Raw genomic sequence first — 14,616 nt, 5'->3', positions numbered from 1 at the left:
TCTGTATCCACTACTGCGGCACTACCGACACAAAGTATTGTATTTAATTCCACATAAATACTACTTGTTCCTATGTTTTATTGATGATATAAGCTCAACTGCATTAATTTCTTCCACGCAATTTCAGCAAAATGCATTTTGACAAGATGTAATAACCAGTCACTGCACGATTCAGAACAAAAGGGTGACTGCAACCTCTACAGGACATTTCTGCTTAGCAGAGCTCCCGCTTTCCTCTTCACATGCCATTGGGACTGTTTATTTTGTTAACTTCAGAGACAATGATGTCTTCATTGGTCAGTGAAAGCATATTGCAACAGATAGGCTGTCCTGAGATTGCAGCCCCTTTCTCACTCCTCCCCCGCTTCTCTAAATCTGCTAAAGCTCCAAATGCTGTTTTGATTTCTGCAAATGTTTGACCCATATGCCTAAAGATAATTTTGAATAGAGGATTTGGGGCTTTTAAGACTGCATCAGACAACAAATATGCATAATGTCAGCGACCTCAATTTAGCTTCCAAAATAGCACATACAGGACACCAGGATTAAGGGTACAGAGAACAAGCAAGCTGCTGTTCTGCTGCTTTTCATTTTCAGAGCTTACTTAATTAGAAAGCCATTCTGCAGGGATACAGCATTAAAAGACATAGGAGTAGCAAGAATTGTCAGTAACAGGGAGAGTAAAATTGAGGAACAGAGCTCAGGAATCAAGTGATTTATAGGCAGCAATTTTGTTTAATTGGAAACAGGAGGAGTTTCTTATTAAGGGCTATGTTATTTCTTCCACTAAGCAGATTTCTGCTGGGAAGGCAAAGGAGTAAGCACTGCTTAGCTGTCCTGGAGCCACCCACAGACTCGGTCCCTCCGTGGCACTCAGCACACCAGAGGGGCTGCAGGAGATGTTGACTCAAGGTGAGGCTGATAGGATTGAGGAGCCCTGGGACAATACCTAAAAGCAATTTACCTGCCTCTACCACATAAAAGAATGGCCTAAAGAAAGTAGTTGGGAAATGCAGTTTGTTGGGAAGCTGAGCTAACATCACTACATGTGCAGAGCTCATTAAAGTGCAAGAGTTGAAGTATTTTCTTTCTCTACCAGGGGCTATAGACAAGTGCATAAAGGAACGTGCCACTGGATTAATGTTTGGGCTTAATTCAAGGACAATATAGCTAAATGTGAAACAAAGCTGCACTGGTAGCCAAGGTCTTATCTCAAAAGATGCTGATGCGCTGTATCATTAAAGAAAGCCTAAGGGCAATCAGTAACAGAGATGGCACAGGAAACGTGTTGCACTAGGTAAAGGATAGCCTGTGCCGTCTTTACACTGAGTGGAAATCTTCTGTTAATGATTCCTGTCCTCAGTCAAGGACATCTCTGTTTCAGTGCACACCCATCACTGCCTTTACAAATAATAGTTCTTTTTCAGACCACGATAGACACGAGTGACACCAACTCCAGGACTTTCTGTTAGCTCCACCACAAACTCTTTCCCTCTCAGATAAAGTTCCCCTAGTCCCTCACACAAGGTCTAACACAACAAGCTAATCCTCCCGCACTGTTAAGATCTCCTCCTGAGTTCATGGGCAGTTGCTCAGCAGTTTTATTTTGGACTGATCCATTACTGCCACCCCAGGCTTCTCATGTCAACAGGTTACAAGATCCAGATACTCCAGAAATTACCCCACAACAGGAATGAGAAAATCAGCATAGCACCAGAAGCACTTTACAACTAAGGAGCCTAGAAACTGTGTACTGTGTTATTTTCCCTTATTCATATGTTCCCTGTTTGACATCCCCTAACTGCTGTCTTCCAAGTTTCAGCCCTGTGTCTCTTCCTATCAAAGCACAGGTGATTTGCTATGCTTTCCCCAACGTACAAGTCCCCATATAAAAGAGTCCTTTAGCACCTGCTCTCTCAAGGCATTAGATTGTAACCTTAGGGCCTTCATCAATCTGTGTCTCCACCTTTATTAACTGCAACTTCAATTAAACCAAAGGGACTGGGAAGAAACTTGGGACCAGAGCTTCTAGATTTGAACACTCTCATAATAAACTCTTATCTTCTTTCTGCATAATAAAGCAACATCTATTCTAAGAGCTAATTAAAAAATAAATGTTAAAGTGAAGAGATGTATATCAGTGGTGCTCAGATCACGTCTGTACTACATGCGCAGAGGTGTGTACTATACCTCTGCTGAAAATTTCTGAGCTGGAGAAATTCCTTACAGCAAAAGCCGAAACTGGTGATGTTTGCTACTGGTGGTTGTATTGTTGTTATTAAATTTCAAATCTCTTGAATATTCTTTGAAAAGAGAGCTTGTTCTGATTTCTGTGGAAGGATTTTCTTCACAGTAACTTTGTTTCCTATTTCTCAGCAGTGGAGCAATTTATTCTCATGCAAAGACCTTCTTGTACCTTGTTAAGTTGCATATTTGGAATCATTTTTCTTTCTTATGAGTATTTTGTGTAATTGGTTTCTTTTGTGGATAGAATGCTTTCTTAAGCTATCAGGTGTTCTTCTGATGACTGTAGAAATATGAGACCTATGGATATCATGAGGTAGTGAATAAAGGTAATTTGAGCTAATACTAATGGTAACAATCCCCTCTTCACAAATACATATAATATTTTAGGACTAGATTCTTCTCTTTTTCATTATCACAAGAGAAAGTTAGCTTCATTGTGAGCTGAAGAGAATCTGCTCTGATTCGATGCAATAAATCCAGAGAAATTCCACTGCAGTCTCATCTCTCAACAGATGCCCTTCGTTTATTGGGGTGGATCCAGGATAAATAACTCCAGTGACATAGCTCAAATGGAGCTTCTTCACTGGTCCGTTTATAAGAAGTGCTACTCGTATTTTGGATACTGTCTTCAAAATAAACAAGTAAGTGCATCCATTACCTTCTACTGATCGTGATATTTTCATTTCCATGATGCCTCCCAGGCATAAACAGGCAGTAGAGGCCCAACAGCATGTCCTTGGTAGTACTGCACTACAGCAACTCTTAGCTGAAGAGGCCATAACAGTCCCTCAGAAAGTCCTTTTAAATGACATCTGGAGGTTATAACAGCAACAATATAGTCCAGAAATACTTCAAATCCCGGGTGGGCCAGAGGACATGAGGCTCTCAGAGCTGTGCAGCACCAGAGCAGCTGAGCTGAGTGTCTCCAGGGGGCTCTGGAATCCACAGGGCCACTTACATAATGTGCTTTGCCTAAAAGTGGTGCTGTCCCACAGAGTGTGAGGTTGTGGCTATTTTTGAAAGAGAAGAGAGACAAGAAAGGTGCTTGAGGCCTCTTGTGCAAGGGCTCTGGAGCTGATAAGTACGGACCTGAGAAAACCATGGTGAAATCGACTCCACAGTTTTTGGATCCTAGATGAAACTGAACTCTGAATACTGAACTCTTAAATGCAGCTTAGCAAAGTATTTTTCAATCTCTCACGTCCATCTTTCTAATTGATAATTACAGAGTAGCCTATGTCTGACTATTGCCAGAACATCCACAGCAGTTCCACTAGTATTGCAGAAAATTCTCTCTGAGCAGAGTGATTTCTTCTCAAATACAACCATGAAATGAAAAGGAAACAAATAACCTATTTCTCTGTCTCTCTAGTGGCATCCATGTGCTACTCAATGGAGAAAGAAGAGAATTATCCTATGATTAAGTCAGGCATCTCCTTTTATTGAGATAGCCTGCTCTGCCCTCCTGCTCCATCTAAATTCTTCAGTCTGTTTTGAGTTCTGAACACATACTAAGGTGTGTTTCTTAAGGTACATGCTTGGTATAATTTCAAAGGTATTGATTATTGCCAGGGAATTGCATGCATTTTTAGAAATAAGCCATCATTAGCTTAAAAAATAATCTCACTGATCAAGCCTTACACCACACTTTGAAGTTTATCTTGTGCTGACTATGGCTGATCACATTAGAAAGTCTCTGCAGGATGGAAGCTCATTGAAAAGTCTGCTTAGAAAATTACTAAGCAGTCAGTCCTTCTGTTAATATCTGTTAAAATGAATGTTTTTAGACTAGAAAGCAAGCACTATCTGAATAAAGATCAAAGCCGTAGAAGTTTCTTTGAAAATCTTTTCAAGTAGTTGCAGCTCTGTAATCCTTCGTATCAACAAAAGCTATTCCAAAATGTTTCCTAACTCACTCACTCTCAACATGAATTTGACTTCCTCTTTACTATCAGAGGTGTACATCTCCCCAAACGATGAGCCCATTTAGCAACTGACTCACTATTTTCTAACGCACCCTAATGAAAAAAAAATCTATTTAGAATCTAATACTGAGGTATCAGACACATGCAGATACACATGGTCAATGTGCATGTGATGGTTATGTTAGGCAGACACTGGAAAATATTTATACAATTTATCACAATGTCTCAATTCCACCAGTGTCCTCCCACTTGCCTTGGAATTAGGCAGCAGGGCAACTGTCAAACTGGCAAATAAGTCTTGGTATGTTTCTGATCATTAGCTCTACTTCTGATCATTGTCTTTCATCTTCAAATAAGGCTGCATCAAGGCAAAAAAGAACTGTAGCATTACGAGCTAAAGATTTTCTTTTGAGGAAGTAATGTATGTCTGTTGTTTCAGCAAAGCAGCCTGTTATTCTGCTCGCCCACACACCTCCAAGCGTATCAATAAAAGGAAAACTTCCTTTGACATGGGAAACGCTTTTTAAAACAAAATTACCTGCACCTTACTTTGCTTTTCCAGAAGTTTAAGAGTGTCCATTCCTTTTCCCAGAAGACAAGCAGAGGTTAAGTGGATGAATGACTGAATGTTAAACATACTCCTCCCTACTTACCCACGTCTTAATCTGCGTGGAAAATACTTTTAAAAAATCAATTTGCATTAGCTGATTTTGAAACTTAATTTGGGTAAATAAAATTTGGGTAGGCACCCAAATCATTCAGATGCTCTGAATTTTTTAAACTTTTAAACTATTGTGCTAGAATTGGAAGCTTAAAAATGCTCTCTGTCACCCAGAGTTTGAGGCAGGTGTTGATCAAGCAAATAATAAATCTTAATACTTCTAATTTGATGAAAACAACAACTTCATGACCTTTCTTAAGTGCTCGAACAGCAGCCTCACCATGAGAGATAGCTCAGCTGTTCATGTCTTGGATGAAGACCACTTTGGAAAAGCAACCAAACCAAGTACAGAAGCATATTTTTATCCCACTGCTGAGTTCTATATTGACTTTTGCTCTGCTTCACAGATGGGGTTAGGTGACTTTCCATTTTTATTCAGTTTTTCACAGGTTGTCAAAACGATCAGTTTGGGCCAGATGATCTAAGGTTTACTGAGCTTTTTTAAACTGCAGTCCATGTTTTTAATCACCTGAGAATGAATTACTGCAATATTGTCAGGTTTTTTGTTAGTAAACTTAGGTGTAAGAATGTGCCTAGCAGGAGTTTAACACCGAAGCCAGAGCTACTGTCCTTCACTTTTCTTCTTCCAGAAATAACGGTTCAGTGTTTTGGCTTCTGTACTTCCAGGAGAAAATGTAGGGAAAGTTCTGAGACTGAGTATAGCAGTGACAAGTTGGACTTGACCCATGTTTGTTATATAATGAACATTAAACCTGGATGTACCATTGCAACTAAAAATACAAAGTCTGATGTTAGTGATGGCTACACTGTGTCCATGTTGTACTGTTACCTTCACATCTCTCTACCCCCATCAGATTTTCATCCAGATATCCTCCACTTTCTTTGCTTCGTGCTGTATTACTAAACACATTCTTTTTTTTACTTGAGATGCAAAATTGGTATGGAACTTTAACTACAACTGTTTAAAACTTTACAGCTTCATGTAAGAACAGCACTGCCCAAAGGTTCAACCTAATTAAAAATAGCCTGAAGGCTTTTACTTCCTGACACTACAATGAACTTAAAAGGAAAAAAAACCTCTTCTTGTCTGCACTGCTATTACTGGATTACAGAATGCTGTGCAAAGGGAGGTTAATGGAGCCATCCCCATGATTAAGTTCAAGGGATTAATGTTTCAGTTCAGTTGCTTTTTATCGAAACATTTTTTTCAAAGGTCATATTAACACTGACTATTGCAAAGTGAGGCAACTCTAATTACCCATCAAGTTCAAATGAACCATGTAGAAAACTTTGGTTCAGTGATGGTTAGCTGCATCCTTCAATGCAAAATATGACATATAAGGTAACTGAGATAACTCATAACACTAGAGAAACAACAAAAAGCCTGTCCTACTGCTGCATAGAGTAGCTTGAACTCATGCCTGTTAAAGGGCAAAGACAAAGTTCACTTATCTTTAGGAGGAGACAGCGATTGACTGATGGTTTTTGGATCTACAGTACTGGTAAACATTTAAGCACAGGCAAAATCTAACCAGTTCAAACAAAAGAAACACCTGCACAAAATGGCGTGAAGTGAAACTCCTTCCCAAACAGAGATCTGAAATGAGTATCAGTCACAAAGAAGTGCTGCAGATGAGTAAAGCTCATTTTCCTCACTGAAGCATTTCAGATGTTTGGGAATCTTCCACTACCCTGTCTTAGCAACTAAAGGAAACTGCAAAGCATGAATGTGTCTAGAAAACAGGACCTGGATGCTGCTTAAAATCCAAGCTTGCTTCAACAGTCAAAGTAGAGACAAAAACTTCCACGGAGAAGTCAGGTGCTCCTGTCACATTCAGACCTGCCCAGTTTTTTCTCTCTGCATACAACCTGATGTGGGTTTCTGTTGAGCACGCGAGCTCCATGAAGAAGGGAAGCCTCTGGGTGTTTTGCCCTTCTTAAGGTTTATATGGATGAATGACTGCCAGCTCCAGCATTGCGATTCAACCAACCAGCAGAGGTCCAGAGGTCAGCTCTTCATAAATATGGTGGATTATGTTCATGGAGCTATGCTGATAGACAACATGCAAAATCATAAACAAAAGCAAGCACCTGCACACTTAAGTCTGCTCTATGGTATATTTTTCACCTTGAAGTGAAATTGGACATTTTAAAGTCTCCTTGAACAGATGTGTCAGTGATACTGCCACCATTTGTTTTTTTGTTTTGGTTTTTTTTTGGTCAGACTTTTTGCCAGAAAAAGGAATAGATATAGTCCCTGAAAGGTACATCTAGAAGATACAGGAAAAATAAACAATATTACAACTTACTAACACCAAGCAGTGCTATCTTCACACTGATAACAACTTGCTGTATGAAAAGAATGCGTTGAGGAGGGACAGACTATGCTTAATTAGAAAAAAAAAGTTATTTAGAGCACAATGTGAAGCTACAGGTGTGAGAAGGGCACAAAGTGCCTTCTGCCTATGCTGCCCTATCCCAGATTAAGGCACAACCAACCAAGGACCAGGATGAAAGAGCAGCCCCAATGTAAGTGATTGAAATCCCAGCATGGACAGAAATCAGTCCCTTTGGTACCTCCCTTCATCACAGATCTCAGTGTGTGGAGGCTGCACACTCCTACAAGGAAGAGTGAGCTTTTCTACTGACATCAGTGGGTTTGGTCCCTGGCCTCTCTCATTCTGAAGTTAATACAGTTCATCCATGTATAGTTCACCAGAGGATCGAGCCTGAACTGAGATGAATCCTATGGAACTTCACTAAGCCCTTTGCTTTTTTTTCCACTGAGATTCCATCAAAATGTATAACATGACCTCCTCAGAGCTCTGATTTGTTTTTAATTTAATTTCATTTGTGTGTATCACTGTTGGTAGCTTCTATCTTGTAAAAGTTTTGTACTGTGCAAAACCTAATTTAAGAAGAAAAATTGGCAGAAGCAGCATCCCCTTTTCCATTAGAAGTACTTATCTTTTTAATGCTCTATCTGTGTTTTATTACTGTTACATCTTCTAAAGGCATTAAAAAGTTCTCAAGAGGTCTTGTAACTTTACAATGTGTTCTGCGATGCCAATTCTGATCACAGCCTAGTTCAAGATAAGTTTAATGAACGCTGGAAAAATACAGGCCTCTCATGATAAGTGACTGTGCTATTTGAGGAAGCAACAGTATACTCTGAAAACAAGGATTGCTTGGGTTAGAGCTCTCTTTAAAATATGTGTGGAGTACACATTTTTACTGAGGATAACAGAGACTAATCTTGAATTCTGGGAGTATTCCAAATGGTGGTAGGCAAGTATCAGAACTGCATGAGATTGTTAACTTGCAGAAACCCCTTTTAGAACAATGACTTACATAATACCAGCTTTTCACCGTTTAATATAAATGTATTTAGAGCTACAGAAATGCAGACAAGCATTAGATTTAGTAATGATGATTGGAAAATTAATTCAACTGCAAATGTGTAACAGTAATAAGATTATTCTGAGTTAGTTGCAGAAGTTATTCCTAAAAAAAATCTTATCACTTACGTTATTTAAACTTTCTTACATATCAATTAGTTTGAAATAATAAGTCTTTAGGCTATCCACTAATTGCAGCACTGTAGACACAATCTGTATTTAAAATTATGCAGTGAAAATTAAGCCAAAGCACCAAGCAGTCTTGGCTAACAAAAACGTTTTCCTCAGCCCTTCGGATAAAGAAGGAGAGATAATGGGGGCACTGAATTCACAGGAGAACTCTTTCTCAGTTTACTATTCTCTGCTTGTCACATGTTAGCACAGAGTACCAAAGCCACAAGCTGTTATCCACGTGTTTAATTTGCAGTGTTGCATTTTCAGTGTATTCATTTTCTGATCATATGGTGTGACTGCAGACAAAAAAGCGAAGAACTTCAGTGATTAATGCAAAGGAAGGACGGCAACACATACAACCCGAAGAACAGCTGATTAAGAAGATTCTGCCACAGGATCATTTACAAGTGTAAGGTAAATGTGGACGGGTTATTTTTTTAGAAGACAGAGGGAAGCTGTTTGCAGAGGAACATCTAGTATATACATGAGGAAAAGCCACCATTTTTAGTTTCTACCTGCTGTTATGGCTCCAGGCTCTTAAGAAAGGCTTCAAACTACTCTTTTAAGTCTTTCTGTCCTTGCAGAATTGATCTCAGGAGAACAGAAGTTCCCTTGTCTGCTTGTATTTTATTTCACTGATATGCTGAAACTCCAGTTTGGCACTTGTGTCATTAGAGCTGGTTTATTCTGGCACCTGTCAGAGGCACACAGCATGGACTGCTGCATCAGTCACAGCTGCTGACTGCAGCCGCTGTCCTCAGCAGCAGCAGAAGTGCTGGGAAGAGGAATTATTTTTAAAACACAGCTACTAATTGACAGGTGTTCTTCCCTGAATCCTCTATGCCTACAGTACCAATGAGGAGTCAAAGAGAACATTCAACTGACCAAAACAGATAATGGGAATTATGTCTCCCACCACAGAAATTCAAAGCAAGCAGCTGAAATATTCTGTGTTCAAAGGTGTCTGATGGAGGTAATCAAAAAGCGTGTCTCAGATTGATGCTTCTTAAAATCAGACAAACAAGTTGCTCTCTCCCTGCATGCTACATTAGCAGCTACCAAGCTGTTTCACCCTACTGTCCCCTCTATTCTGTACTTCATTTTACTTAATAAGAAAAGGCAGAGCATGGAGCTTTCTGTGTATGATGTAACTTCATCTTCAGACAGCAGTGATTTACACTTTTGTGCATGAAAAAAAGACAGTCTCTTTGATTATCAGCCTATCTACTGTAAGATTTCCTACTGTCAGTAGCCTGCACTTAATATGTAACTCTGTAAAAAGACACTCAAAGATGTTCCCTACTGCATGCATGTTTATTAAAAAAATGTTTCTAGATGCTCATTAAATGGCTACAGGAGGAAAACAAAGGTGAATACTGAGTCAGTGCTCTTATGGCACGTGTGTTTGTTTGTTTGCATATCCTTACTAAACATGAATGAAAAAGGGACAGCATCTGGTAATTTCTAAGTGAATCAAAATAATGCCTTCATGGGCATAAACAGGGATTTTCTATAATAATTTACATTACTGATGTATTCATACTACATGTAGTTTGTTCAGGAAGGACAAGTAAAGAAAAGGCCTTGGTGAGATATTTATCAAAGATATTATCTTTTTTTTCTGATCTCCAGTGTATTATAAGAGAGAGACCTGCAGAAAGCCTCTGGGTGCTAACAGAATTGGACATGAAAATGGACACTGTCCTGGTGGGGGGCCTAAAACAGACGATCACATTAGGGGGATGGGGTGGTGAAGTTTACTAACCTAGAAAACTTTTGGAAGTGAAACACGGCAGGGCACGGGATGCTCAAAATGCAGGAAGCATTCATATTTACATTTGTATTCTCTACTTGTGTTTGTATGAGAATACGGACATCTAGTACACATAAAAGACCTCTGAGCAAACTTACTGCTTTTTCATATTACAGCAAAAAAAAAGCATTTCTGCATCTGACAACAGCAATGTTCTTGGCCTGTAACAAATCCTCAAACATGGTTTGTATCACTGAACTGAATCTACTTCTGAGGAAGTAGCAGCCGTTAAGAGGCAGTTAATATTACGAGAAATTAACCCCAGACTTAAAAAAAAATCACTTAAAAAGTAAAAAATCCAAATAATAATTTAAAAATTTGAATTAATTTTCAACCAATTGGTATTTTCAAGTGAGAGCCCCAGCAGTGTCTATCTGAATACAGATGGGAATGAAGGGTATTCCAGGGCAAGAGGAGACACTAACACTGACATGAAATTAGAGAGTAGTTACTGCAGAATTTATTCCATTCTGCCACACAGAGAGTGAGTCCCTGCTCAGAATTACAATGATTCTTTGAGAGAAAGACTGACAGTGAATTATCATTCCCAGGAGCTTCTGTAATTTCTAAGCAACTCAGCATTACACAGACTTGCACATCTATCATGCTTCAACTTCAGCAGCATTACAGCATCAGTGTAAGGTGTAAAACTGACAGAACAGGGAAAGATTTAATTGCTGGCAAGGTCATCAATCCCATCAGGAATACTAACTTCTGAAACCAGATAAGTGCTCTGAAAACCAAACCTTCGGAATTTTCAGCAGAAAGGACAATTCTGTGATCAGTAATATTACATGGAGATCCCACTGACCTATGTAACACCCTGACAAAACTCTGAGCCAAACAGGTACTTCTAAATATCCTAATATTCAATAATCTCACAAAGAAAGTCAGAAGACAATCTGTGTATATACGAATAGCATCAGCATCAGCAGTTGGTGAAACAATCTGCCTTATGTGCTCCAAGCTCTATGTTTTATTCAGGCATTAACACCTCCTTCATGAATGTAAAGATGTCGGATGTGAGCTACCACATGCAATATCATTCCCACAGGACATACAGTAACTTAACATGGAGACTGACATTGCACCATGCAGAATTCTAGTTGTACATAACAGCTATTATAAGATTTACAAAAATCCAGGTTTAGAAAAGATGTCAGCTTGATTCTAGACAGCATCTACACATGGCTGAAGCCCACTAAAATGCTCTACTATGCACTGAAGAGTTTATCTGAAAGAGCTCAAAGGAGAAGAAAAGTGTAGCAGTAAATGTCAGACCTTCCTTTTCAGAACTCTCATTGGCCATTCCTTCCTGGTCAAAATGTCCTACTGGCAAGCTATTTTGTATGGAATAAAAAAAGATGCATCTTAGGACCAGACTTTTAAGCCCACATTCTCTTATTCTGTCTCAAAGATTTATTTTAAGTTTCCGCTGTTGACACAGACAAATCACTATTAACTAAATGAAAGTTACTGCTACACTAATATTTATTAGTGGATTCTGACAGCTCCTGAATGAAGCTCTGAATTTAGGTAACCTCTCTAGATTTCCGTACAACTACTATAATGACTTCAAAGGATTGGATACCTCCCCTGCATATGCTCTGATGTCATTCCTTCTGTTCAGCCTGAAGCCAGTAGTGTCTCTCCATATGGGAGAGAGAGCTGAGATAATACTCCTTGATGGGCTGCACAGAAGCTTGACTTCTCCCTTCTGTGCTGCCTGGCCTCCTCCTATCCAGCTGCTTCAGAGCATTCAAAATGCCTTACTCTGCGGTCGTACCAGTGAGAATGTAGGGCAGAAAGGAGTGGAAGAAAAAAAACACAACATTTTTCCATCATTCTCATATTTCCTTTGGAGTGAGTAGAACTGTGGAGTGATGGATGGATCACATGAGGTGTCCTAAGTGGTTATGTGATGCCACCAGAGGTTCTTATCTTAGGTCTGAGTTGCTTCTAACTGTGCAGAAGCAATTGAATTGCCCATTCCTGCCATTCTCCGAAGATATTCTGACTTAACCCAAGCAGGGGGTATGAAGTTGGCAGCATACTGTTTGCAATGTAAGTGATGTATGACAAGAATAGAGGTAAACACTTCTGTTCTTTTAAATGTCCACTGGGTTGTTTCAAGGCAGATCAGATCTATTCCTATGCTTCTGCTTTTCAGGAAAGGAAGTCAGAACATTCCTGAGGAAGAGAAATCAGTATTCTCACGACACCTAAACACAAACAACAACAAAAATTCCAGTTCTTTAGTGAACAATTGCCAATTTAATGCCGCCGTCTCAAGTAAGTCACTCTTCTGAATACTGGCAAGGTGCCGACACATTCATTATGGCTCTACTTTCTTTTGTCACAACTACTTTGTTCAGGAAACCTGCCCTTTTAGGTACCTTGCCTGTATCCAAGAGGAAAACACATTCATGTAGCCAGGGCCCCACCTAGCAGCTCTAATCTTTGACCTTACCACAGTGAGAGCACTAAGCAATATTTACAATCAGCTGCATTCTTTTTGAAGTGTTTGAAAGTATCTTTTTCTCAATAGTAAAAACATTAAAATAAATAATAAATATATAATGATATATATAGAGATATATATAGAGATACATGAAAAGTATGCTAGTGTCCACCTGGGCAGAAACACGTAATCCACAGAAAAAAAGAAGCCTGAGAAGTTATAGCCACATGCTATGAATTAGTCAAACTTATTTAGCATTTGCATTTCAACAGAATTGAGACGTTAATATCTATTTTGCAAGACCCAGACCAAACATACATAGCTGGTTCTTTTTTTCTTACTCTCCCATACGTGTCCTTGGAAGTATACCTAGTAAGTATTTAGAAAACAAACAACCTTTCCTATGCATTCTGATAAAACATCCACTGGGAAAGCACAAGGAATTGCCTCACTGATGTTGGCCAGGGAGAAGAGGAGCAATCACAGCAAATGTGTTCCTTTTCCTCTTCTGAAGGTGCATCTCTAACACTGGTATTGGTACCACACTGACTGGAGGAGTAGTCCCAAAACCTGAGCCTTTGTTGCCACTAGGAAGGACTATGAATCACAAAACAACTGTTAAGGCTTTGTATGGGACAGCGAAAAGCTAAGCAGGGATGTTCCCTGGCAGAGAGGATCTGCAGTGCTATCCAGAAGGCTCCATTTACTGCTGCACATCTGTGAGTTGAGCCAGGGGACTGAAAAACAAACCATACCTGCTTGGCATGGAACCAGAACCTTCTGCACCCAGGTACCTGCAGCAGAACAGTAGGTTCTGTTACCAAACACAATCCTGTCTGAGAAGCTATGGTAGTTCTCTCCTCACAGGGAAGCAATGTATACCAAAGCATTCCAGAAACTTCAGTAGAAGAAGAATTATTAAATATAAATACAAACCAAGCAGGATTCACTGATTCAGTGGCAAAGGCTTGTGATTTATAGCCATTTCCTAGTGAGGGAAAACTCAAGACCTCCTGCCATGACTGTAGATGACAGCAGACATCCTTGAAACACTACTACATTCTGTTAGCATGTTCTAATCATTAGTCCTTCTGTATAGGACTTTCACCGTTCTCCCGAGCTTTGATTGCCTCTCCCCAGTTGTCCTGTTCCCTTCCTCCTCCCTTAAAAACTCACTCTCTCACCTCTAAATTATTGCCTTAGGCTCTACTAATTCCACTTTATTCATTTCTCCTTTCCCTCCCCCCTCCGCCCCTCAAATTTTCTTTCCTGCTCTCATGCCCCAATTAATCATTTCTCTCACTATCCCATAATCTGGTGTTCCAGATGACAAATATTAAATTTATGTGTTTGGTAAGCTTAATCTTGAGTGGTGCCCAGAATTCCTACCTTCAACACCCTTCCCCTTTCTCATCCGTGACATGTAGATGCTCTCAATTCATACCCCTGTAACATCCCCTCGCATCAATCTTCTTTACTTCTTCGGAGAGACATTTAATAGTGCCTGTTTCTCTGATATGTGAGTACTGCAGCTACTGTGAGCAGAGAACAGAGGATATTCTGATGATCCAAAGGGCTGTAGAGAGAGAGCTTGTATAATCATGCTGTGACACACAGCCCCTGACCACTGCACTGAGGTGGGGCAAAAGCAGCAATAAATAAAGCAGGCAGGCAGACAATGGGGTGGGGTATGATTTGAAGAAGCCACAGATTGCTTTCCCGGTACAAAAAGAATGTAATGGCCAGTGGCAGCATATGTTATGCAGCTAGCAGATAATAATCAGGGCTGTAATTGCTCAAAGATTTCAGAGGAACCATCAGGCAGTAAATTGTGGACACTCCTGACTCAAAGTTTTGACATGTAAAATGAAAACAACATTAGCATTACTAGATAAAAAGGGGAATGTTTCACTCAC

At 39.7% G+C, this 14,616-nt stretch overlaps 1 protein-coding gene and 1 long non-coding RNA gene across 5 annotated transcripts in view; one reads left to right on the top strand and one right to left on the bottom strand.

The window, feature by feature from the left end:
• LOC125690185 (uncharacterized) overlaps nt 1-14,608 on the top strand; it is a 70,290-nt gene extending 55,682 nt beyond the window's left edge. Inside the window, exon 3 of the long non-coding RNA XR_007375548.1 lies at nt 2,760-14,608. This is a non-coding gene — a long non-coding RNA (uncharacterized LOC125690185). The remainder of the gene's footprint in view (nt 1-2,759) is intronic.
• The window catches only part of PLCB1 (phospholipase C beta 1), a 375,296-nt gene that overhangs the window by 7,844 nt on the left and 352,836 nt on the right, over nt 1-14,616 (bottom strand). The window lies entirely within an intron of this gene.

Source organism: Lagopus muta, chromosome 2 (assembly GCF_023343835.1).
Source record: "Lagopus muta isolate bLagMut1 chromosome 2, bLagMut1 primary, whole genome shotgun sequence".
In the NCBI taxonomy this organism is placed as follows: domain Eukaryota; kingdom Metazoa; phylum Chordata; class Aves; order Galliformes; family Phasianidae; genus Lagopus; species Lagopus muta.
Note: the sequence above shows the minus strand (reverse complement) of the source record. Positions and strands in the feature narration are given on the sequence as shown.